This window comes from Peromyscus maniculatus, chromosome 6 (genome assembly GCF_049852395.1).
Source record: "Peromyscus maniculatus bairdii isolate BWxNUB_F1_BW_parent chromosome 6, HU_Pman_BW_mat_3.1, whole genome shotgun sequence".
Taxonomy (NCBI): domain Eukaryota; kingdom Metazoa; phylum Chordata; class Mammalia; order Rodentia; family Cricetidae; genus Peromyscus; species Peromyscus maniculatus.
The window spans coordinates 40,221,822-40,249,353 of NC_134857.1; the positions used below are offsets into that span (position 1 = coordinate 40,221,822).

Sequence of the window (27,532 nt, forward strand, 5' to 3'; positions counted from 1 at the left end):
AGACAAAAGCATCTACTTTAAGGGAATCGGGCTATTATTGTTCACTAACAATAACAACTTTTACCTTCCAGTTAATTTTCTCATTGGTAAGGTAACAAAATTTTCAGCTTAAAAACCAGCTTTTGCGATTCTTACAAAAATGTTGCATTAATATTTTGCTTTACTAACATAGATAAAATAGAGCTGATAACAAATTTCTGTTGAATACAAATCAAGTGAAATAACTGCTTTTGGTTTACAGAATAGGTGTACGACTAGAGTTTTACCAAATCCATGTTATGTTTTGATGCTGTTTACTAACGACTGCTGTGTACCCTCTTAAAACAGGGTCAAATGTTGTTACTATATAATTGCCAGCTGAGCTGCAGTACTTTATATTGAGCTTCAGTACTAGGTCATAGTAGTTATTCACCTTTTTTCTTTTTCTTTTTTTGTAATGCTGCATTTCTTGGTTTTATTTCAAACAGTGCATATTTTAAAGCATTTTACGGAGGGATTTTACACTTGTCATTTACACAAATTACAAGGTTCTGCTTAAAGTCTTTTAAAAAATTTTAAAAATCCAGCCCATGGGCAGCACGGGGATGTACAAAACTACTTTACATTATACACACTTCTTATTGAAGGAGATACAAAACTCTGGCTTGTAGTTTTAGACAAATACAAGAAGCTTCAAAGTAGACACAAAGGGTTAACAGTAATTCTCAAATATAATCTGCACTTTTGTGTTGTATTTCTCTGAGATGTAAGTATCAAATTCCTAAGAGATTTTACATTTTCTTTTTTAAAGAAAACCTGACCCATTTCCAGTAAACAAGTTCCTCACTATTTGCTTAGTCCCTGGCCAGCTGACTCTCCCCTCACTTAGTGCAGAGATCTAGTCCTCTTCCACTGACACACCCATGAGGAACAGGCCCCGGGAATAACTGTGTTCTGCCGCAAAACTCCAAAGAGCCAGGGATGTGGGCGGTAATGCTGTGTTCTCTTTAGTCTAAAGACCTGTGAGCCTTCCTTCTTACCCCTTGTGACTAACTGCTCAACACAGAGGTTCACTGGGTTCCAGAATGCAGTTGTGTTGTTGGCCAACTGGTGGCCCTAAGAATCAAGTTATCTGACCTTCAAACTTCTTCTAAAGAGAATACACCACTGGTGATTGACTGAGGGACCTTACTGATCTGTGTGCATAGATACTCTGTCAGTATATTGGAGGCAATGTTTGCATTTTCTAGAGGGTTATGAAGAGGCAACAGGAAGAGTAGAGCTTTTATGCCCTTTCAAGAAATATTGTTTCTGTCATTGGTATCTACTGTTCTCTAGCCGTCTTCTGACACCTAAACATGTACATGTAAAACAGATATACTTAAGACAAGCCGATCTTTCACCCAATTTACAGCCAACTCTCAATTATCTATGAGAACCGAAGTGAGATATATTATCTGTGGTTATTCACCTTTTTTATACAGTAGTTCCTTGCGTTATTTCCTGGTGTGAGATGCTAGACATCAGAGACTGTCAGTCCCTAATTTGAGGAAGTTTAAAGAAAAAGAGTTTCTAGCATGAGGGGGTAACAGAAGAATGATGAACAGTTGGTTTGGTTACCTACGGGTGGTACAGACAAAGAGCAGAAGGAGAGGCTACTGGTAAACAGACTCAGTGAGAAGAGAAGGGAGTGTCGGGGATGGCTAGGGACTGAGTTCAGAGAGAATGAGTGTACGTAGAGCTCGTCTCAAGCTGGTCACGAACTGTACTTGACATCTGTGTGATCTGCTAAGGATTTTACACAGGCAGTAGCACGATCAGGCATTTTTCTTTTTTCCCGGCATTATTAATTATATATAACAGTAGGTTTCACTATGACATTTTCATCATGTTTATTAAATTTTTGTTTTGTTTTGTTTTTTTAGACAGGCTTTCTCTGTGTAGCTTTGGGCCTTTCCTGGATCTTCCTTTGTAGCCCAGGCTGGCCTGAACTCACAGAGATCTGCCTGGCTCTGCCTCTGGAGTGCTGGGATTAAAGGCGTGCGCCACCACTGCCCGGCTTAAATGTTTTGATCATATTCATTTACTGTTATTCTGCCCTGTTCCCTCCCACTCCTACTTGTTGAGACACTTTTGTGTGTAACCTGCCTTCTTACAAGAGGGTGAGACTGGAGGAAGACATTTATTTATGCTATTCAATGATGAACATAGACCTTGAAGAAATCAGTCTTTTAACTGCAAAGCCTAAGAAACATTGTTAATATCATGCTTTTTTTAGGGTGTTGATAACCATGAAACATATACACATTAAAATGTAAATATTCATAGCCACATTTATATAATTAAAAGAGCAGTAAATTTCAGGATAATTCTGTTTACTAATATATGAGGACTTCTGGTTGGGTTAAAGAATTTGAGAATAATTTCTAAGGTAGTTAGAAATTTGTTAATGTTTGGTGCTTAAGTGTTGTCTAGTTCTAGTTGTTTTCAATGATTGAAATATCTACTTAAGCTTTGCAGATGGAGTGAATCTCAATAGAATTCCTTCCCCCGGGAAGGAATTTTATTGAGCTGATGAGAAATGAATATTTCTGAGTGAAGCCCCAAGAGAGAAAGCAGTCGTTTTTGTTAGCTTTTCTTATATAAAGCACCTCATTAATGTTGAAGATTATCTGGATACTGTCCTTGTAATTTCTATGTTTGCCCTTTAGAAAGAAAGTGCGATATGCTCATGAATTATAAATGCTGATTGATTTGTTTTAGGGGTAAGAATTGATACTCACCTAACAAAATTAACCATTTCAGGATTGAGACTGTAACATAGTGGGTAAGAGCACTTGCCCTGCGACATGAGGACCTGAGTTCGAATTTGTAGCATCCACATAAAAAGCTGGGCAAGGCTATGAATAAGGAGTGGATCCTGAGAGCTTGCTGGCTGGCCATTCTAGTTGCAATGACAAGCTTCTGCCTCAGTGAGAGAGAGACCCTGTCTTACGGCAGTAAGTCATAGAGTGACAGAGGAACACATCCTGTATCCTCAGCTGGCCTCCACATATGTGTGCACATGTTGCATACCAGCATACTCACATGCACATACTATACACTTACAATGACTCCCTTACTCCAAAAAGATCTAATCATTTAAAAAGTAGCAATTCAGTGGCATTTTGTTCAGTGTTTAGAGATGTTTTCACCACTTCAAAGTAAAAATCCTGTACCATTAGCAGCTACTTCTTTTTATTTTCTAATACCCTTAGCCATACCAACCACTAATTATTTCTCTTTTTATGATGTACTTACTCTGGTATTTTTTTTTTTGGTATTTTATATTCATTTGTATGGAATCAAATATATGATTGTGACTTAGTGACATTCACTTAGTGACAGGTAGTAACATGTACCCTCACTTTTTACTGCTGTTTAATGTTCCTTTACAAACACAATTTATTCAGTCATTGATGGCTATTTTGTGGCAGCCACTTGTGGCTTGACTCAAGGTTAGAGAGTCAGAGTTTATGTTCCTTTCCAAGGCTATGTAATAGTGTGAAAAGGTGTGATTACCAGATATCGTATACTTCAAGGCTTAATCACAAGATACTTTCTTTGCCTTGGAGTGTGGTTACCAGGTGTTTTGAAGGGTCTACACTTGGTTTTACATTGTGCTTAGGTCTTGAAAGGGGGAGGTCTTTTGCTTCTTCCCTTGCTAGTGTATAAAAAACCCATTAGAAATAAACTTGAGCCTGCTGGGTATTGACCCAGGGCCCACTTGAAGCTATCCTGTGTCTCTATCTTTTGCCTTCATTTTTACTTCTAGATTCCTATCTAGCATTTCTCAATTCCTCAACCCCTCTTCAAGGGACCCTTTAATAGGTTGGGGCTGGACCCCAACACTAGACCCTGACAATATTTGAATTGTTTTAACCCTTTGCCTGTTGTGTTTAGTGTTTCTGTTAGCATTCACCAATGAGGATGTGTTTATGTACCAGTTTTCCCTTTTTTAGTTATATCCCAAGAGTGGAATTGCTTATGGAAAGCCTGTGTCTGTGTTCTTAGAGAGAACCTTCCTAACTGTTTCCATAGTGTCTAGAATATTCTATATTTACATTGGCAGAGGGTAAGGTACTAGTTTCTCTACATCTTTGTTATACTTTCTATTTCCTGTTTTTTATTTTTTTATTTTTTTTATTAGCCTGTTTGGTGTATGTATGTCTTGTTTATGCCTGTGCATGTATGGGAGCGAGTGTGTGTGATGCTGTGTCTTCCTTAGTCTCTTTCTACATTAATTTCTGAGAGTCTTTCACTAACCTGTAGCTCACTGGTTCAGCAAGCCAAGTTGGCCAGTAAGCTAGCTCCAGGGTCCTCCTGTTTCTGTCCCCTCAGCACTGGGGTGACAGTTGTGCACCACCATGACCAACTTGCTGAGTGCTGGGTGTTTGAACTTGGATCTTCATATTTGTGTGGAAAAGACTTTATCTACTGATCCTTCCTTCAGCATGTTATTTTCTGTCTTTAAGGGCAGTGGTGGGCATGCCTTTAATCTCAGCACTGGGAGGCAGAGGCAGGCAGAGGCAGGCCGAATCTCTGAGTTCAAGGACAACCTGGGCTACAGAGTGAGTTCCAGGAAAGGCACAAAGCTATGCAGAGAAACCCTGTCTTGAAAAACTAAAAAAAAAAGCAAGACTTGCTGGTTGTGGTGGCGCATGCCGGTAGAATTTGCTGAAGGAGGCAGAGGTAGGAGGATCACGAGTTCGAGGCCAGCCTAAAAAAGAAAAAAAAATATTATTGTTACCCTTGTGAGTATGAAATGGTACCTACCTATGGTTTTTTTTTTTTTTTTTTTTTTTTTTTTTTTGAGAGAAAGGCTCATTATGCCTTGAGCTTGCTATGTTGACCATATTAGCCTCAAACTTACAGAGATCTGTCAGCTTCCTAACCTCTGGAATTAAAGGTATGTGCCACTATGCCAAGCCTTACTCATAGTTTTGGTTTGTGTTGCGCTGACACCAATGACTTTGAGCATAAATCTTTTCATATACTTCTTTGCCATTTGCACATTTTCTTGAAGACTTGTTTGTTTAAGCTCTTTGCCTCCTAAAAATTATCCTTTTGTTACTGAATTTTTAAAAAGTGCTTTATATGGCCAGGCAGTGGAGCATGCCTTTAATCCCAGCACTCAGGTGGCAGTGGCAGGCGGATCTGAGTTCAAGGCCAGCCTGGTCTACAGAGCAAATTCCAGGACAGTCAAGGCTTCACAGAGAAACTTTGTCTCAGAAAACCAAAAAAAAAAAAAAGGGGGCGGGGGAGAGGTGGATTAAATGTGTTGAAATTTATTTTGTTTTTATTTTTGTGTATATATGTTGGTCCCCTTGGAGGCTAGAAGAGGATGTTGGATCCTCTGGAACTGGAGTTACAGGCTGTGGGGAGCTGTCTTAGGTAATGCTAGGAACCTGGAACTGAACTGAGTCCCAGTGCTCTGAGAGAGCGATATGCAGTCTTAACAACTGAGTCCCCTCTCCAGCTCCTTTCTGTACTTCCGGTATTAGATCATTATCGGACATACAGATGTACAGATTTTTTTCCCCTTTATGTGTGGTCAATTTTGAGGAGCCCAATTTATACCTTTACTTTGGTGTCGTTTCTAAGAACTCCTTGCTAAAATGGAAACTTGTGTAGACCAGGCTGGCCTTGGACTCACACAGCTCACCTGCCCCTGCTTCCCAATTTCATAGACTATAGATGTGCCATTGTACCTGGATTTTTTTCCTTTGAAATAATATTTCAACATGTAGCATAAGCTATATGAATTTGCGATTTTTCCTTTCATCTTTCTTAGTTCTGGAATTTATTGGTGTGTACTGCCATATTTGGCCTGACACTGTATTTTCTTCAAGGACTTTTCTAATATTCTAATTCATCTAGGACTTTTTCTTCCTTCCTTCCTTCCTTCCTTCCTTCCTTCCTTCCTTCCTTCCTTCCTTCCTTCCTTCCTTTCTTTCTTTCTCTCTTTCTCTCTCTCTTTTTCTCTCTTTTTTCCTTCCTTCCTTCCTTCCTTCCTTCCTTCCTTCCTTCCTTCCTTCCTTCCTTCCTTCCTTCCTTCCTTCCTTCCTTCCTCTCTCTCTCTCTCTCTCTCTCTCTCTCTCTCTCTCTCTCTCTCTTTCTTTCTTTTCCTCATGACAGGGTTTCTCTGTGTAGCTTTGCGCCTTTCCTGGAACTCACTTGGTAGCCCAGGCTGGCCTCGAACTCACAGAGATCCACCTGGCTCTGCCTCCCAGTACTGGGATTAAAGGCGTGCGCCGCCACCGCCGGCTAGGACTTTTCTTATATTCAGGTCATTGATGCACTTTTCTGTTATTGGTTTGGTGTGGTGTGAGTTTATATTACAGCTTCATTGTCATACATGTGAAGATCCCTTTGTGCCAGCAGCCTTGCTGAAGATGGTACTCTCTGGGCTCTGCACCTTTTACAAAGATTATTTGACTCTGTGTAGGAACATGGGTCAGACTCTTAGCTGTGAGCCCCGTTAAAGTAAAAAAGAGCGACTGAAGCTCCTGTGGCACAAAGGGGGAATGGAGGCATGGAGACGTGGGGCCGAAGCACCACTGAAAACAGCAGGGCATGAGCCTCTGAGGGCCCGGGCAACCCTGCCTCATAGTTTTGCTAGTTACAGGCCCTGTGGCCTCTGCTGAGGCAGCTCCACTGTTGAGTCTGCCTGACGATAGAACCGTCCTTGAAGGGAGGAGTGAACATTAAGAAATAATAGGGGGCTGGAGAGATGGCTCAGAGGTCAAGAGCACTGCTTGTTCTTCCAAAGGTCTTGAGTTCAATTCCCAGCAACCACATGGTGGCTCAAAACCATCTGTAGTGAGATCTGGTGCGCTCTTCTGGCCTGCAGGGGTGTGCGCAGACAAAACACTGTATACATAATAAATAAATAAATAAATAAATAAATAAATAAATAAATAAAATAATAGATAAAAGAAAAAGACAGACACAGGATAGCTTCCGGAGCGCTTTGGGTCAATAGTCGCCCTGAGTTTATTCCTCATAGGCTTTTTACACACCAGCAAGGGGAGAGGCAAAAGACAAAGTACAGACAAGTGTAAACACCTCCTTAATTCTTAAGACATCTTGTAGCCACGCTTATGGCAAAGCATCCTGTAATTAGGTCTTGAAGTCTAAGACACGTGGTAACCATGCCTTTGGCCAGAACATTCCTTTCGGCAAAGCAAGCTTGGACTCTCTGAACTTGAGTCAAGATGGAATAAGGCCACACTATGGAGTCTCTGTGGGCCCCCACACTCCACTTGATGCCTGTTTGGTAGACATTCCATCTTCCTGGCATCTTTCACTTCCTGGGATTTCCATTGCCTCTTCCCCTTCACTCTCAGCCTCAATCATTGTCCTCTTAGTGTTTGCCTTCAGGGTCTTTGCCTCTGTTAAACATGCTGGAGTTTCCAGGTTTTCTTTAAAATATGAGTGGGTGTTTTTATGACCCCATAACTGTTGCATTCTGCATTATTGTGAAACTTGCAACACATAGATGCTCCTATTGTCTGCCAGCTGAAGCTGTTTGGACAGGGGCTGTAGTTACCACTGATTGCCTCCGTGCTTACTCTGGAAGCACTTCCCTAGGTGGCCTTTTGCAAGCAGGCATCCTGGAAATCTCTTCTTCCAGCAAAGGCTTTCAAATGAGCTTTCTTCTTACATGGTGATCCAGAGATGGGTGACGCAATGGCAAAACCTGAGATGCCTTCATGTCATCTTACTGTTCTGTTAAGTCTGTAGCTCTTTGAGCTTGGGATAATACTGCCTTGACCTCACCTTTAAAAGTACTTTTTGCCGGGCGGTGGTGGCGCACGCCTTTAATCCCAGCACTCGGGAGGCAGAGCCAGGCGGATCTCTGTGAGTTCGAGGCCAGCCTGGGCTACCAAGTGAGTTCCAGGAAAAGGCGCAAAGCTACACAGAGAAACCCTGTCTCGAAAAAAACCAAAAAAAAAAAAAAAAAAGTACTTTTTTTCTGGCCAAATTGCACATTTTTCAAATCTCTCTGTTTTACTTCTTGTTCCTAGTTTCCATTATCAATTTAGTAAGTAAAGGGTAATATTTCATCTAAATACTGGGCTGTATTGAAATTTCCTCTGCAGGTACCTATAAATTAAGCCACAAACACATTCTTACCCAAGTCATGAACAAAATATAGATGAATTCTTTGTCAGAATATTACACACATCCATTTTCCAATAGAGTTGTCCTTCCTACCTAAAGCCTCATAACAGTTTTTATTGTGCATATTTGTGTTGGCATTCTGAGCGGCAAAAAGAAGCCACGTGATGGTATTTGGTAGCTTTTTCGTCCCTCCGTTATGATAGCTGTGAGTGAAAGCAGCAGGCAGGAAAGTATAGTCGCCGGTGACCTCCTCTAGTGTGAAAGCTCTCCTGCAGGCCTTGGGCAGAGGGACCCTTAGCTCTCTACAAGGGCCCTTAGGTCTTTGTAGGCCTAGGAAGAGGCTTCTTTAACCAGTTCTCACAAATACTGCACTATCCAAGCAGTGTGCAGGAATTCCCTGATGATATCTATACAACCAGAAACTCTGGTTGTGTCCTGCTTTCTTGACAGTATTGGATCGACTCTGTCTGGACAGCCTAGTGAAATTATCTGCTGACTAATTTTCTTCCATTCTCAGTTGAGGACTGCATCCCAGCTGTGGAAAAAAGGATCCCTCTTCTATGTTTACTCTTTTGAGAGCCTCAGTCTTAATCTCCTATCACAGTTTATTTATCTATTTATTTATTTTTGAGACAGGGTCTCGGGTAGCTCTGGCTGGCCTGGAACTTGCTATTTAGATCAGTATGAGCTCAGAGATCCTCTTACTTCTGCCTCCTGAGTGCTGGAAGGGCCATTTCTGGCTGTCTTTTTCATAAAATATTAAAAACAGATTTTTGACTAGTTGATTGAAAACACTTGCAGATACTGAGTATAAACTCTGATAAGCACTGACATTTATATAGCTATGAAACAACTACAATAATGAAGCTGAAAAACATGTCCATTAGTCTCAGCAGTTTTCTCTATCTTTTTTTTTTTTCCCTCGGAGCTGAGGACCGAACCCAGGGCCTTGGGCTTCCTAGGTAAGCGCTCTACCACTGAGCTAAATCCCCAACTCCAGCAGTTTTCTCAAGCCCCATAGGATTCCCACTCTGCTGCCTCTGTAATTAATATGTATCTTTTACACTTACTATCCTACCATACATTAGCATATTATATGGTTCTTGTCTCTTGATATAACTCCCTGCTGGTACAAACTTGGTATTGGTACCTGGAATAGTTCCAGTATACTTAAAAAGTTGAGGTTTTGTTTGTTTGTTTTTGTTTTGTCTTTTGGTTTGCTTTATAGCACAGGTGCTGAGCCGTTTGCCAGTTGGAATTGGATGTTAGCAATCACAGCATCACAGTTAACTAAGCTGTGGACTGTAGTTGATTGAGATGTATTGTCTACTGACGCACATGCCTGCAGCTTTTGAATGTTATGGCAATCATACTCATTGTTAGAACTACTGTATGGGATAGAATATTTTGGAAGTAGAGCTGGGGTGGTGGCTCACCAATTGTACATTTGCAGAGGACTTAAGTTTAGTTCCTAGTACCCATAATTCACCTGTGTAAGAGCTTAAAACTGCCAGTATATTAGTTATTTTTCTATTGCTGTGATAAAAGATCATGATGAGAAGCAACTTGTGATTCCAGAGGGATAAGGATCTAGCATGGCAGGAATGCATGGCTGCCAGTGGCAGGTAGCAGGAACAGGAAGCTGAGAGAGAGCTCCTATCTTCAACTGCAGACATAAGGTAGAGAGAACAAGTGGCACAAGGCGTTTAATCTCAAAGCCTGCATCCAGCCACTAGCAAGGCTGCACCACCTGAACCTCCCCAAACAGTGCCGCCAACTGAATTAAAATGCCTAAGATTGTGGGGGGAGGGGGGAAGAGACATCTCATTCAACCCTCTCATAGCCTGAAACTCCAGTTCCAGGAGATCTTGTACCCACTTCTGACCTTGGTGGGCAACAACAGCATGCGTATCTGTACATACATATTCAAGCACTCACATATACACATAAAATAAGTAATCTTTAAAAGGAATGTTTTGTGTGTAATTGAGTGATTATATTGGAAAAAGAAACCACTTAATTTCCTGCCCAAGATCTGCCCCTATCTTTATTTTTAAAAATATTAAAAATACTTTTATTTATTCATTGATAATTTCATGCATGTGTACAGTCTTGATCGTGTTCACCCCAGGCCTCCCTCCTGTTCTCCATAGAACTCCCCCAACAGGTCTTTTCTCACTTTCAGTCTTTCTGTAAAATCCACTGAGTACAATTAGTGTTGCCTGCATGTACATGGGTACAGGGTATTCACGGAATCTGGGCAACCTACCAGCAGCCATATACCCAAAGCATCATCATCATTATTTTGATTTTTTTGAAACAAGATCTATGATATAGCCTTGGCTATCCTGGAACTCCCTGTGTAGGCCAGAGTGCCTTTGTGCTGGGATTAAAGGTGGACACTATCATAAATTAATAGACTTTAGAATTTTTTTCTCTGAAGCATGTAAATAAGTATGAAGAATAAATAAAAGATGACATAAAGACCCACCACCCAGAGTTAACATGTATTTACACATTATTTTATTTTTTTCACTTTTTTTATTTTTTCTCTTATCAGCTTGATACAGTATAAATTCTTATCCTAATTGTGAAATGTTTCATTGAGGCTTGCCCAGTTATTGAATAAACCCAAAACTTATTATAAGCCACAGTCATCCTAGGGTCCCTCTTGCTATATAGCCTCCCTGGTTCTGTGGGTTGCAGTCTGATTGTTCTTTGCTTTATATCTAGTATCCACTTATGAGTGAGTACATACCATGTTTGTCCTTCTGGGTCTGGGTTACCTCACTCAGGGTGATATTTTCTAGTTCCATCCATTTGCCTGCAAATTTCATACTGTCATTGTTTTTCTCTGCTGAGTAGTACTCCATTGTGTATATGTACCACATTTTCTTAATCCATTCTTCAGTTGAGGGGCATCTAGGTTGTTTCCAGGTTCTGGCTATTACAAATAGTGCTGCTATGAACATAGTTGAGCATGTATCTTTGTGGTATGATTGAGGATTCCTTGGGTATATGCCCAAGAGTGGTATGGCTGGACCTTGAGGTAGATCAGTTCTCAATTTTCTGAGAAACCGCCATACTGATTTCCACAGTGGTTGTACAAGTTTATATTCCCACCAACAGTGGAGGAGTGTTCCCTTTGCTCCGCATCCTCTCCAACATAGACTGTCATTAGTGATTTTGACCATAGCCATTCTGACAGGTGTAAGGTGGTATCTCAGAGTTGTTTTGATTTGCATTTCTCTGATGACTAATGGTGTTGAGCATTTCTTTAATGTCTTTAAATGTCTTTCAGCCATTTGAGATTCTTCTTTTGAGAATTCTCTGTTGAGCTCTTTAGCCCATTTTTTAAATTGGATTGTTCAGTATTTTCATGTCTAGTTTCTTGAGTTCTTTGTATACTTTGGAGATCAGTCCTCTGTCAGATGTGGGGTTGGTGAAGGTCTTTTCCCATTCTGTAGGCTGCCTTTTTGTCTTATTGACTGTGACAAAAGCTTCTCAGTTTCAAGAGGTCCCATTTATTAATTGTTGTTCTCAGTGTCTGTGCTGCTGGTGTTATATTTATAGGAAGTGATCTCCTGTGCCAATGCGTTCAAGAGTACTTCCTACTTTCTCTTCTATTAAGTTTAGTGTAACTGGATTTATGTTGAGACCTTTGATCCACTTGGACTTGAGTTTTTTGTGCATGGTGACAGATATGGATCTATTTGTAATCTTTTACATATTGACATCCAGTTATGCCAGCACCATTTGTTGAAGATACTTTCTTTGTTCCATTGTATAGTTTTGGCTCCTTTGTCAAAAACCAGGTGTTCATATGTGCATGGATTAATGTCAGGGTCTTCAATTCAATTCCATTGGTCCGTATGTTGGTTTTTATACCAGTACCAAGCTGTTTTTATTACTATAGCTCTATAGTAGAGCTTGAGGTCAGGGATAGTGATTCCTCCAGAGGTTGCTTTATTATGCAGGATATTTTTTGGCTATCCTGGGTCTTTCATTTTTCCATATGAAGTCGAGTATTTTTCTTTCCAAGTCTGTGAAGAATTGTGTTGGGATTTTGATGGGGATTGCATTGAATCTGTAGATTGCTTTTGGTAAGAATGCCTTTTTTACTATGTTAATCCTACCTATCCGTGAGCATGGGAGATCTTTCCATTTTCTGACATCTTCTCCAATTTCTTTCTTTAGAGATTTAAAGTTCTTATCAAAAAGGTCCTTCACATGTTTAGTTAGTGTTATCCCAAGGTATTTTATATTATTTGTGGCTATTGTAAAGGGTGATGTATCTCTGATTTCTTTCTCAGCCCTTTTATCATTTGTGTATAGGAGGGCTACTGATTTTTTTGAGTTGATTTTTTTTTCCCTTTGGTTTTTAGAGACAGGGTTTCTCTGTGTAGCCTTGCGCCTTTCCTGGATCTCACTCTGTAGACCAGGCTGGCCTCGAACTTACAAAGATCCGCCTGCCTCTGCCTCCCGAGTGCTGGGATTATAGGCGTGCGCCACCACCGCCCGGCTTTGAGTTGATCTTGTATCCTGCCACTTTACTGAAGGAGTTTATCAGCTGTAGGAGTTCCCTGGTTGAATTTTTGGGTTCACTTATGTATACTATCATATCGTCTGCAAATAGTGAATGTTTGACTTCTCCATTCCAATTTTTATCCCTTTGATCTCCTTTTGTTGTCCTATTGCTCTAGATAGAACTTCAAGTATTATATTGAATAAATATGGGGAGAGTGGACAGCCTTGTCTTGTTCCTAATTTTAGTGGAGTTTAATTTGATGGTGGCTGTTGGCTTGCTGTAAATTGCCTTTATTATGTTTAGGAATGTTCCTTGTATTCCTGATATCTCTAAGACCTTTATCATGAAGGGGTGTTGGATTTTGTCAAAGGCTTTTTCAGCATCTAAGGAGATGATCATGTGGGTTTTTTTTCTTTCATTTTGTTTATATGGTGTAATACATTGACAGATTTTCATATGTTGAACCATCCTTGCATCCCTGGAATGAAACCTACTTGGTCATGGTGAATAATTTTTTTGATGTGTTCTTGGATTCAGTTTGCCAGTATTTTATTGAGTATTTTTGCATCAATGTTCATGAGGGAGATTGGTCTGTAATTCTCTTTCTTTGTTGCATCTTTGTGTGGTTTGGGTATCAGGGTAATTGTAGCCTCATAAAAAGAATTTGATAATGTTCCTTCTGTTTCTATTGTGTGGAACAATTTGAAGGGTATTGGAATTAGTTCTTCTTTGAAAATGAGGTAGAATCAGGTAGAAACCTGGTCCTGGGCTTTTTTTTTTGGTAGGGAGACTTTTGATGACTGTTTCTATTTCTTTATTGGTTATTGGTCTATTTAAATAGTTTATCTGGTCTTGATTTAACTTTGGTATGTGGTATCTATCCAGAAAATTGTCCATTTCTTCCAGATTTTCCAATTTTGTGGAGTACAGGTTTTCAAAGTATGACCTGATGATTCTCTGTATTTCCTCGTCTGTTGTTTCTCCATTTTCATTTCTGATTTTGTTAATTTGGATGCTCTCTTTTTGCCTTTTGGTTAATTTGGCTAGTGGTTTGTCTATCTTGTTTTTTTTTTTTTCAAAGAACCAAATCCTTGTTTCATTGATTTTTTTTTTTTTTGTATTGTTCTATTGGTTTCTATTTCATTGATTTCAGCCCTTAATTTGATTATTTCTTGGCATCAATTTTCCTGGGTGAGTTTGTTTCTTTTTGTTCTAGAGCTTTCAGTTGTGCTGTTAATTCATTGGTATGCGATTTCTCCATCTTCTTTATGTGTGCATTTAGGGCCATGAATTTTTCTCTTAGCACTGCTTTCATAGTGTCCCATAAATTTGGGCATGTTGTACTTTCATTTTCATTGAATTCTAGGAAATCTTTAATTTCTTTCTTTATTTCTTCCTTGACCCATTGGTGTTTCAGGTGTGCATTATTCAGTTTCCATGGGATTGTAGGCGTTCTGCAGTTTTTGTTGTTGAATTCTAACTTTAAGGCATGGTGGTCCGATAAGATACAGGAGGTTATTCCAATGTTTTTGTTATCTGTTGAGATTTGCCTTGTGACCAAGCATGTGGTTAATTTTAGAGAAGGTTCCATGGGGTGCTGAGAAGAAGGTATATTCTTTTGTGTTAGGATGGAATGTTCTGTAGATATCTATTAATTCGATTTGAGTCATAACGTCTGTTAGGTCCTTTATTTCTTTGTTGAGTTTCAGTCGGTAGATCTGTCTTTTTGGTGAGAGTGGTGTGTTGAAATCTCCCACTACTGATGTGTGGGGTTTGATGTACAATTTAAGCTTTAGTAATGTTTCTTTTATGAATGTGGGTGCCTTTGTATTGTGCATAAATGTTCAGAATTGAGACTTCATCTTGGTGGATTTTTCCTATGATAAATATGTAATGTCCATCCTGATCTCTTTTGATTGATTTTAGTTTGAAGTCTATATTATTAGATATTATAATAACTATACCAGCTTGCTTCTTAGGTCCATTTGATTGGAAAGCCTTTTCCCAGGCCTTTACTCTGAGGTAGTGTCTGTCTTTGAAGTTAAGGTGTGTTTCTTGTATGCAGCAGAAGCATGGATCCTGTTTTCTTATCCATTCTGTTAGTCTGTGTCTTTTTATAGGTGAGTTGAGACCATTGATATTGATGGATATTAATGACCAGTGATTGTTGATTCCTGTTTTTTTTTTTTTTTTTTGTGGTAGTGTTCGTTTTTCCTTCTTGGTATTTGTTGGTGTGGGTTTATCTATTGCCTGAGTTTTCATGGGTGTGTTTAGCTTCTTTAGGTTGGATTTTTCCTTCTAGTGCTTTCTGTAGGGCTGGATTTGTGGATAGGTATTGTTTAAATCTGGTTTTTATCATGGAATATTTTGTTTACTCCATATATGGTGATTGAGAGTTTTGCTGGGTATAATAGTCTGGGTTGGCATCCGTGGTCTTTTAATGTCTGCATAACATTTGTCCAGTACCTTCTAGCTTTCATAGTCTCTATTGAGAAGTCTGGTGTTATTCTGATGGGTCTGCCTTTATATGTTACTTGGTCTTTTTCCTTTGTGGCTCTTAATATTTTTTCTTTGTTCTGTATGTTTAGTGTTTTGGTTATGTGGCTAGGGGACTTTTTTTTTCTTTTTTTTTTGGATCCAGCCTATTCGTTGTTCTGTAAGCTTCTTGTATCTTCATAAGTATTTCTTTCTTTAGGTTAGGAAAGTTTTCTTCTATGATTTTGTTGAATATATTTTCTGTGCCTTTGAGTTGGTATTCTTCTTCTATCCCTATTATTCTTAGGTTTGGTCTTTTCATGGTGTCCCAAATTTCTTGGATGTTTTGTGTTACGACTTTTTTGTTTTTAGTGTTTTCTTTGACTGACAAATCTATTTTCTCTATTGTGTCTTCAGTGTCAGAAATTCTCTGTTCCAGCTCTTGCATTCGGTTGGTTGTGCTTGCTTCTGTAGTTCCTATTCGTTTAGTCAGGATTTCTATTTCCAGCATTCCCTCAGTTTGTATTTTCTTTATTGTCTCAATTTCAATTTTCAAATCTTGAATTGTTTCCTCCATCTGTTTAATTAGTTTTTCTTGGCTTTCTTTGATTTCTTCCAATTTTTTGTTCGTTTTTTCTTCCATTTCTGTAAGGGAATTTTTTATTTCCTCTTTAATGGAGTTTTTCATTTCTTCTTTAAGGGTCTCTACCATCTTATTAAACTCATTTTTAGGATTGAATTCTTCTGCTTCTTCTGCCTTGGTATGTTCAGGTCTTGCAGGTGTAGAATCGGTAGGTTCTGATGTTGTCATATAGGTCTTTATTTTGTTGCCTGTATTTTTGCACTGGCGACTACTCATCTCTTCTTCTGCTTGGTGTAGGCAGTGTCTGTGTCTGAAGGTGCTTCTCTTCTTCTAATTGTTAGTCTTGGTTCACTAGGAGTTCTTGGTTAAATTGGTGCTGTTAGGTTCCGTTTCTTTGGGAGCAGCTTAGTCCAATCAGTGTTAGTGAGTTCTGTCTCAGGGAGCAGTTGTTCCCAGTTGGTGCAGGGTGTGCTTATGGTTTCAGTGGTTAGGTTCATAGGTTTTTTTTGTTTTGTTTTGTTTTGTTTTTTTTGGTGGGGGAGCAGGGAAAGGTAGTTATCTGGTCCCTGGGACTGATATGCCGGTCCAGAGATGGGGGCTTACCTGTTCCAGATCATGTAGTGTAGGCTTATGATTCTGGTGATCTGGTTTGGTGGCTGGGCAGCACCTTATCTTGTGTTCTTCGGTCACATTTTGCTCATTCGTCTACTCCTCAGCTGTTCTTGTTTCCTCAGACTGCACACTGTAGGATTCTGAATCCTCTCCCAAATGGGTCTCAGCTGAGCAGGTTGTTTAGTAGGGTACTCTCACCAACACCTCCAAGTTGTTGGGTTTTGTAGAATTGGCAGCTGGGTCCTGGATTGGCCTCAGATAGAATGTTCGGATCCATTCTGGTTGCTTCCCACAGAGATGGCTCCTTCCCCGGGTGCTGGGATTAAAGGCATCCCTGTTCCAAGCTCTAAATCTCCTTGTTTTCACTAACTCCTCAGCGGGAAATAGCTTAGTTTCTGGTCTTTATATGTGCATGTTTGTGACACAGTATAAAGATGTATACCTCATGTATACAGGTACCTTCAGAGGCCAGGAGAGGGAAGCCAGAAGAAGTTTGTGAGCCTACCTGACATGGATGCTGGGATCCAAACCTGGGTTCTTTGCAAGATCAGCAACTAACTCTTTTTAACTGCTGAGCCATCTCCCCAGCCTCCTGAGTATTCAATGTATGTATATTTTTAATGTCTGTGTGAGACATTTTTCACTTAAAAATCTTGTTGCCTATGTTGGTCTTGAGTTCCATTGAGTAGCTGGGACTGCTTTAATGGAAACAGGGTTTTTATTTGTTTTTGGTGGTGCTGGGGATTCAGTGCCTCTTTGAGGCCCATGATATGTGGCTGCTCTCCTACTGAGCCTAAGACAGTTTTAATGTTAAAGTCTTAAAACTTCAAAGAGAGGTTAGTATGTAGTCACATGTAGAGGTTTCATTGAAGATAGTATGAAGAGAAGTACTGTGTGCATTTGCTTTACAAATGTTAAACACCTAATTTTTGTCAAATGCTGTTTACACATCTGTAAAGTAAGCATTGATGTCCTAGAGAAGTACATACTCTTTCAGCAAATAAGGACACTAAACAATAGAAAAGAATTAAAAATTAAGATAGGAAGTAATGAGCATTAGAAAAAGCAGGAGACTGATTAAGTCATGGTAGATGTTAAACTGACTGCAAACATTTGCCACAGACTTTTCTAGATGGGTGTGGCATCTAGAAAAGGTCAAGAACACGGCTAGGGAGACACTGTAAAGCAGCAGGGTACAGGGCCTGGGCACAGGCCTCAGAGCACTCTTAGAGTTTGGTTCCCAGCACCCACATCCTGTGGCTCGTAACTCCTGTGACTCTGCTCCATGGGGATCTGATGTCTTTGGCCTATGTTGGCTCCTGCACTCAAGTAGACCGCTCCCCCCATATCCATAACTAAAATACGTTGTAAAGAAATCCGTTGTACCAATGATGATGTATCCGGATCTGGTGTGTGACAGTCTGCCACCATTAACACAGTGTGAAAGACTTCTCGTTTCCACACCCACACTCCCCGTAGATCATCACTGCATTATCATTTCCTAAGAGCTGTACACAAGTTAGAGAATGAGGGATGGAAGGAGGGATGATAAGTAAGCGGGTCTGTTCATTTTCCGGTCAGTTAGTTCCTAGTACTTACATAGAGAAGTTCTGTCCCCTAAAATAGGGAAGCTAGAGCGACAGTACAAGTCACTTTCTCCTGTTCTAGTTTAAAGGTTTCATAGAGGATTAGGGGGAATAACATTCCTGTCAGATTGTTAGCACAAAATGTAACATAAAATGAAGTTTTCTTTCAGTGTTAGCTACAGTGATAGGATTCACATTTGTGGGGGAAAAATCATAAAAATAAAACATTTGGTTTTGGAGACATTTTGAAGTACACTGTGCATATTTTGATAACCATGAAACCCAGAATTTTCTACTATGTTTCCCTAGTGCTCAAGATTTCAAAATCCCTGAAAAAAGTTTCATTGTCAATTGTTCATTTCTTGTTTTCTGTGTGGTTCATTGCTGGGGGTGCCAACCTGTGATAGTTGACAATAGTGGCATTGAGGGAACTATGAAGTATGTTTTTGTTAGCGTTTCTACCCCCTCCTTTTCTTCTTGTCTACTTTGACCTATTCATTGTCCTTTGACTTGTAAGAAGTTTATGAATAATCGCATGATATGTCACTTTTCAGTCCTGATTGGAAAATGTTTTCCAAATCTGTGTTGGGCTCATAACTTACATTACTGTTTAATGTAATTAACAAAGATTAACAAAAATGTATTCAAGAGCTAAACACAGAAATATATAAAGAAATCAGGGAAAAGGTTTACATCATTGAATTTCTTAGATATGACATCAAAAGCAAAGATAATAAAATAAAAAAAAGTGAGTTGAACTTCATGAAAATTAAAAGTGTTTGTGCATTGAAGGACTTTTCTACTTTTTACATACTGTAAAGGTAATGTACCAAATGGGAGAAAATATATTTTCAGTCTTATACTAGGCAAGGCTTGATAATTAAAGTGTGTCAATATCCCTATAGCTCAACAACAACATAACAGTTGATTAAAACTGAGATGAGTGGATATTTCTCCAGAGAAGATCTGTAATTGGTCATATAGTACAAGAAGAGGTGCTCAACATTACTAATTCATAGAGAAATGCAAATCAGAATCGCAACCTTGTGCCCTTTAGAGTAACTGTGTTACTCTAAATAACAGGTGTTGCTAACTATGAAGACATAGGAACCCCTGTGCATTACTGGTGGGATACACATGTTTCAGCATCTGTGGGAAATGGTTTAATACTCAGAAAGCTGGTGTTAACTTGTGGTCTTGCAGTTCCACTTTTGGTGTGTACCATATTAGATTTGGAGTACAGAGTAAAGAGACTGAAGGCAGAAAGGGAACAGAGTCTGACCTCAACACATGGCTGCTTTTATTAGCTTGCACAGCAAAGGGCAACCTCTCTCCCATGATGAGAATGGAGGGGTCTGCAAAGGGGGACCCTTTATAGGTGTGGGGCTTTGGAATGAGGAACTTGATGCAGCTTTGGGGGCTATGTGTATCTCTGTGGTCTTTCCTTTCTGGAATTGTTTCCTTCAGGCAGGACAGACTATCATGGGAGACATGCTGCCTTAGCAAACATTCCTGTCTGGGCGTTCCAGTAACTGTTGAACAAAGCCAGCTGTAATCTCATAGGAATTCTGTTTTCACAGCTGAGGCACTCTATCATAACCAAATTAAAAGAAGGAACACAAGTGAGTGTTTCTAACAAGTTAAGAAATGAAAGCAATTTTTTTTGTTTTTGTTTTTTTGGTTTATTGTTTGTTTGTTTTTTCTAGAGAGGGTTTCTCTTTGTAGCTTTGCGCCTTTCCTGGAACTCACTCAGTAGGCCAGTCTGGCCTCGGCCAGTCTGGCCTCGAACTCACAGAAATCTGCCTGGCTCTGTCTCCTGAGTGCTGGGATTAAAGGCGTGCGCCACCACTGCCCGCCAAAATGAAAGCAATTTAATGTTTGTTAATGGGTGAGTAGGTAAACAAGATGTAGTATGTACAAGCCATGGGACACTTTTCAGCCTGAAAAGGAAGCAGATTTTACACTTCTATAGCACAGATCAGTGTTTAAGACATGCTAGTGAACTGAGCCAGTCACAGAAGACATGCTGAATGATTCCACTTATATGCTACCCCACGTTGTCATATTCTGACAGGAAGTGGAATAAGTGTTGCTAAGGGCTGTGGGTTTCATTTTGTCAGGATAAGAAGGTTCTAGAGACATATGGTGGTGATATCACGCATGACAGTAAAAATATAGTCACTGAACTCTTTGACATTGTAAGTTTTACATTTATCACACCAAAGGTGAGACCGATGGACTTCTGAGAAGACCTCCCTGTCACCTACAAGCCAGTCCATATGGACATTCTTCACTGAGATTTCTCTCAGGTGATTTTAGGTTTTGTCAAGTAGACAGTTACTATCATAGCTACACTGTCCTTGTTGCCTCCAAACTGTCTTTTTATTGTTGGTTTGATGAAACTATGTTGTATTTAGTGTTTCTCATTATTTTTAAGTATTTTATTCTCTCATTTTATTACAAATGGTGCAGGAGGCTTTGAGAGATGGCTCAGTGGTTGAGAACACTGCATGCTCTTCCAGAGGGGTTCTATTCCCAGCACCTACACGATGACTCACAACCATCTGTAACTTCTGGTTCAGGGGTTCCAGTGCCCCCTTCTGGTCTCCACAGGCACCAGGCACACACATGGTGCTCAGACATACATGCAGGCAAAACACCCACATACATGAAATAAAAATAAATCTTAAAAAAGAAAAGAATGTGGTAACTTCCTCCACTGAATTAATATACTTTGTGATGGAGGCACACTCAGTGATATGGAACTGTTTAGGAAGATTGTTGGAAAGAAGGCAGAGAGGGAGAAAAAGCATATTTAAAACCAAACTTACATTTTATTTTTATTGGTTGTGTGTGTGTGTGTGTATGTATGTGTTGGTGTGTGCATGCTCTAGGATGTATGTGTAGGTCAACAGCCAACTTACAAAGAGTCAGTTCTCCTTCCATCATTGTGAGTCCTGTGGATGGAAGGAGTTCAGGTTACCAGGCCTGGCAGCCAGTGCCTTTATCTGCCGAGTCATCTCCGTGGCCCTGAAAAGTATTCTTTTTCAATCAATTTTTTAGATTAGAATAAAAACAGCAGGCTTTGTCATGGTGTCATCATGCATTTGTGTCACTGTACATCGTTCCCATTCATATTTTTCCCTAGTTATCTCCCCCTGCCCCCTCTGGCCGATTCCCTCCACTCAGTCCCCCTCCTGCTTCCCATCACATGTATTTCGTTATCCTCAGTTTCCCATTGATCTCATCCTCCCCTTTCAAGTTTTGTGATTTACATGTGTGCGTGCATACACTTGTGCATACATGTTCAAATGTGTGCACACACATATGTAATTTTAAGTTTCTGCATAAGAGAGAAAACATGTTATTTGCTTTTCTAAGACTGACTTAATTTATTCAGTGGTTTCCAATTGTATCACTTTTCTTGAATATGTCAGTATTTCATTTTTCTTTATTGCCCTATAACGTTCCATTTTGTACATGTGCTGTATTTTCTTTACCCTTCTGTTGATGGAAGTCTAGTCTGTTTCCATTTCCTGGCTGTGAACAGTGCAGACGTAGACTTGAATGCACAAAGCATTTGGAGGTGTTCCTTAGAATCATTCATCTGTATACCCAGGAATGGTTTAACTGGTCATATGGTTATTCAGTTTTCATTTTTTTGGTTACTGTATCTGTGTGGATGTTCAGGTGTGCTCATGCATGGGTGCTTGTAAACTTGTTGTTACACACGTGGAGCTCAAAGGAGTTGGTTCTCTCCTTCCACCATGTGTGTCCTGGTGAGTGAACACAGGTTGTCAGCCTTGCCAGCAGGTGCATTCATGCCCATCCATCTCAGTGGCTCTATTTTCAGTGGTTTGAGGAAAGTCCATTCTGATTGGGCAGATTGGTTGCCTAGATTAACATTCCTGTCAGCAGTAGGGAGGGGCTCCTCCTCGCCAGCATTTGTTATTTGTTCCCTTGATGTTATCATTCTGGGTTTGATGAGAAAGGATCCTTAAGTTTTAATTAACATGCCTTCAGTGACTAAGAATGTTGACCACACACTTACAGGTACTTATTGGCCATTGTATTTCTTCTTTGGAGAATTGTCCATTTAGTTCATTGGTTCATGTATTGGTTGAATCATTTGATTTTATTTGTGTTTAATTTTTCAGTTTTTTATCTTCTTTTTTTAATTTTTTCCCGGAGCTGTGAACTGAAGCCAGGGCCTTGCGCTTGCTAGGCATGCGCTCTACCACTGAGCTAAGTCCCCACCCCCTTTTTATCTTCTATAGTAACCCTTTGTCTGGTGTATAGTTGGCAGAGATATTTTCCCCCTTCTGTAGGGTGTTTCTTGAGTCTAGTGATTATTTTCTTTGCTGTTGGAATCCTTTTCAGAAGTCCTTGCCTTATGTTTACATCTTGAGGTATATACCTAAATATTTTCCTCTAGCAGTTGAAAAATTTCAGGTCTACATTAGTGTTAGAGAGAGAGAGAGAACACGAGAATAGATCTGATTTTGTTTTTCTACATGTGGAAATACAGTTTTCCCAGCACCATTCATTGAAAAGGTGGTCATTTCTCTGTGTATGTTTGACATCTGCAGCTGTGTGGGATAATTTTTGGGTCCTCTATTCTGTTCTAATGCTTGCATGTCAATTTTGTGCAAGTACCATACTGGCTATATTATGATGGCTTTGTAATATGAATTAAGGATTGTTTTAGTGATTTTAGCCTTTTAACCCCCCCTTTTTTTACCCCCTTCTTTCTATTGTGAATGGAATTTCCATTTTATTTCATTCTTGCCAAGTTTGCTATTGGTATATGAAAAAACTACTGATTATTTTTTTTTTCAGAGCTAAGGACCGAACCCAGGGCCTTGCACTTGCTAGGCAAGCACTCTACCACTGAGCTAAATCCCCAACCCCCTGATTATTTTTTGTATCCTGTTACTTTGCTGAAAATGTTCATTAGGTTTAAGCGATTTCTGGTAGAGTTTTGAAGGTTTTTGAGTATAGGCTCATGTTGTCTACAAGTAGGCATAGTTTTACCTTTTCATTTCCTGTCTGTATCCCTTTCCTTTATCTTGTATTGCTCTAGTCAAGACCTCCAGTTGTGTAATGAGTAAACGGAGGGAGTGGGTACCTTTTTCATTCTAGATTTCAGAGGAAATGCTGTTTTCCCCATTTAGAACATCACAGGCTATGGGTATGTCATACATAACATACTATGATGAGTTGTTTTCTTTCTTTCTGTTCCTCATTTCTTCGGGGCTTTTGTCAGGAAGTAATGCTGGACTTTTTGAAAGCCTTGTCTGTAGTGATTAAGATGATCATGTGGTTTTGTTCTTATGTCTGCTTATGTGCTGAATATATTTACTAATTTGCATATGTTGAACTGAACTTTATGGCATATATTGTTTTAATGTGTTCTTGAATTTGATTTGTTAGATTTTTCTTAGTATGCATGCATGTGTTCTGTGTATGAGTGTATTTGTGAGTTTATGTGTGGAATCTGGCGGTTGATAGCTTTGACTTCCTCTATCGTTCTCTGCCTTATTTATTTATTTACTTTTTTGAGGTAGGATATCACAGTGTACATGGCGCTCATCGATTGGCTACACAGGCTGAAGGATGAGCCCTGGGATCTTCTGCTTTTCTCCGCCTACCTCACTTTCGGAGTTTCAAATGTATGCTCCCACACAGACATTGTGTGGGTGGCCTTATATTTACTCTGTAGGAATATACAAACTGGAAGCACAGGATACCAGTGTAAAATATATGGTTATGGAGAAGTCTTCCATTATCCAGGTGAATCTTTCATACTTAGCATAGACTATACTGAATTAGAACCATGAGATCAGGTTGTGGAAGATCTTGGTATTTGGAAGGAACAGCTTCCTATAACAGCCACTGAGTAGCCTCCAGGTTCCCTTGAAGATCGTGCTCAGTTTTAAAAAATATATAGCACATGCAAGTAGACACTTTTGTTTTTTTTCCGAGACAGGGTTTCTCTGTGTAGTTTTGCGCCTTTCCTGGAGCTCACTTGGTAGCCCAGGCTGGCCTCGAACTCACAGCGATCCGCCTGGCTCTGCCTCCCGAGTGCTGGGATTAAAGGCGTGCGCCACCGCCGCCCGGCTCACTTTTGTTTTTTTACATATCATTTTTTTATTTCTTCCTACAGTACTAGGGTAGGGACTGTGGGGTTAAGGGTGGGTGTTGAGGGTGAGGGTGTTGCTATATTGTTGTTCAGGCTGGTCTCCAATTCCTAGCTCAGGTGATCTTCTTTCTAAGTACTGGGACTACAGGTTTGTGCCATTCATTGTACCTTGCTTGGAAAAGGTTTTATTGCAAACTTAGAGTCATTTCCACTTAAATGCTTTTCTCCAGTGAAGAATCATATGTACCTGAATGTTGCTTAGTAACATGACTGACAGTTTGCTTTTCTCTTCACACAGTAAGTAAAGTGCCAGGAGGAGCCAACAAAGAATTTAAGGCTTTTCCCTTTAGAAGGCTTCTTTTCTTGGTGAAGCAAAGTTAAACTAAAACGTAAAAAACTTTTGTGCTCTCTTGAATGTGTTAATCATGAAAGTCTTAGTGTTAGTAATGTTGGGATGAAACACTATGACCAAAAACATATTAGGGGAAGAAAGGGTTTATTTGGTTTATACTTCCACATCACTGTTCATCATTGGAGGAAGTCAGGACAGGAACTCAAACAGGGCAGGAACCTGGAGGTATGAGCTGATGCAGAAGCCACAGCAAGCTGATGCTTGCTGGCTTGCTCCACATGGCTTGTGCAGCCTGCTTTCTTATAGAACCCAGGACCACCAGCCCAAGGATGATACCACCCACAATGGGCTGAGCCCTCCTCCATCAATCACTAATTTTAAAAAAATAAAATGCCTTACAGGATTGCCCGTAGCCTGATCTTATGCTCTTAGGGGGGCATTGTCTCAGTTGAGGTTCCCTCCTTGCAGATGACTTTAGCTTGTGTCAAGTTGATAAAACTAATCAGCACAATGAACCTTCCTCATAGAAACTGCATGTAAACACACACACACACACACACACACACACACACACACAACTAACATTTGCATCAGATTTGTAGTTTTCTTCCAAAAAACCCACAGTGTTTATTGTCACCTGATAATAACATAAAGGTCATCAAAATAAGGTGAAGGTGAATAAGTCACTCTATGTTCCCACCTGTCTCTCTTGTCTTCACTAAACCTTCTTGTCATAGCCTCTGTCAACTACCAGTCAACTTTAACTCATTTTCATGGCTGATATCAGTGGCTTTGTAAAAATGGTATTTCAAAAACTACACACAGGTATTTTGCTTTCAGTGTATGAATCAGATTCATACTTTGAATCTGTGTCATTCTCCACCAAGAACACTCACTCAGTATGATCAACGTTGGTTCTCTGTAACTTGGTGTTATTTAATGAAACATTTCATTATAAAGGCTATTGTCTTTGTTAATCTTGTTCTCATTTTTTTCTTAAGTATACTATACAATTGATTGAGACTTGCCAATAAAAATATTATCCACTGTTGAATATTCAGCCCTATCCTGGGTTTTGATTTGCTATAAGGTAGACTGGAGAGTCGTTCAGAGAACTGAATGATTTAGAAGTAGACACCACTTGTCTTTTATTATTTTTATTTTTTTGTACAGCAAAGGAGATAGTTTATGAAGGGAAAGATACAAGGGGGTCTGGAGGTAAGCCATGATTCATTGTGGCCTGGTTCCAAGAGTGCAAGGGAGAGATGGGATCATTTTTGGATATAGATAAGGAAAACAAAATTATAGGGTATTAGGAGATCAAGGCAAAAAATTGAATGCCCCTTACCCAGAGTCCTTGGTATGGGAAGTGTTTCAATACTTTAAAATATTTCTGAATATTATGCCAGTTGAATGTTCCTAATCCAGAAATCACAAATGTGAAATGCTATAAAATCTGGAATTTTTAAATTTCTAGATCAGAGAGGGTGAGCCAGTTTTTCCCCTTCTTTAATGTCAACACAACACACCTTTAATCCCAGCACTTGGGAGGCAGAGGTATGTGGATCACTATGTATTCAAGGCCAGCCTGAACTACGTATTAAGTTGTAAGTCAGCTGTTGTTATTGTGAGACCTTGTCTCAAAAAGAAAGAAAAAAGAACAGAAAAGTACATATGTGGTCATAGTGGCATGTATCTTTAGATGTAGGTGTCCCTGTGAGTTCAAAGCCAGCCTAGTCACCTGGTCTGCATAGGGAATTCTAGCTCAGCCAGGGACATACAGTGAAGCCTATCTCAAATCACATGAATTTATATTTAACAAATATATATGAATTATTATATTGAAAAAATATGTGATTTCGAGAAATGTAGAACTTTAAATTTTAACGCAAAGTCTGTTTTTTTTTATACCATATTTTGATTGAAATCTTTTTTCTCCAATAACTGAGTTGGTGACCAAGTTGTGCTATAACCAAGTACTGTGGGGAAACATTTGTTTTGTGCTTAAAATGCAGAATATAGAATCATTGGTAGTATTCTACCATTTAACTAATCCCCTCCTCCAGTCCTGTGGTTTTCTTGTGATTTTGAAACACTTTTGTTTTTTATTTTTTCTATTACCAGCTTGATACAGTACAAATTCTTATCCTAATAGTGAAATGTTTCACTGAGGCTTGCCTAGTGATTGAGTAAAACCAAAACTTATTGTAAGCCAGTCATCCTAGGGTTCCCCCTGCTAGGTAGCCTCCCTGGTTCTGTGGTTTGCAGTCTGATTGTTCTTTGCTTTATATCTAGTATCCACTTATGAGTGAGTACATACCATGTTTGTCCTTCTGGGTCTGGGTTACCTCACTCAGGGTGATATTTTCTAGTTCCATCCATTTGCCTGCAAATTTCATACTGTCATTGTTTTTCTCTGCTTAGTAGTACTCCATTGTGTATATGTACCACATTTTCTTAATCCATTCTTCAGTTGAGGGGGCATCAAGGTTGTTTCCAGGTTCTGGCTATTACAAATAGTGCTGCTATGAACATAGTTGAGCATGTATCTTTGTGGTATGATTGAGGATTCCTTGGGTATATGCCCAAGAGTGGTATGGCTGGATCTTGAGGTAGATCAGTTCCCAATTTTCTGAGAAACCGCCATACTGATTTCCACAGTGGTTGTACAAGTTTGTATTCCCACCAACAGTGGAGGAGTGTTCCCTTTGCTCCGCATCCTCTCCAACATAGACTGTCATTAGTGATTTTGACCATAGCCATTCTGACAGGTATAAGGTGGTATCTCAGAGTCATTTTGATTTGCATTTCTCTGATGACTAATGGTGTTGAGCATTTACTTTCAGCCATTTGAGATTCTTCTTTTGAGAATTCTCTGTTTAGCTCTTTAGCCCAGTTTTTAATTGGACTGTTGGGTATTTTGATGTCTAATTTCTTGAGTTCTTTATATATTCTGGATATCAGCCCTTTGTCAGATGTGGGGTTGGTGAAGGTCTTTTCCCATTCTGTAGGCTGTCTTTTGTCTTATTGACTGTGTCTTTTGCTCTACAAAAGCTTCTCAGTTTTAAGAGGTCCCATTTATTGTTGTTCTCAGTATCTGTGCTACTGG

The 27,532-nt window shown here is 39.6% G+C and overlaps 1 protein-coding gene across 8 annotated transcripts in view; it reads left to right on the top strand.

Annotated features, from left to right (window-relative positions):
* Positions 1–27,532, top strand: part of Rnf13 (ring finger protein 13) — a 165,275-nt gene that overhangs the window by 81,625 nt on the left and 56,118 nt on the right. Inside the window, exon 2 of one of the 8 annotated variants that reach the window (XM_042279075.2) lies at positions 16,799–16,948. The exons of the other annotated variants lie outside the window; for them this stretch is intronic. The gene's annotated coding sequence lies outside the window, so the exon portion shown is untranslated. The remainder of the gene's footprint in view (positions 1–16,798; positions 16,949–27,532) is intronic. 8 annotated transcript variants of the gene reach the window in all.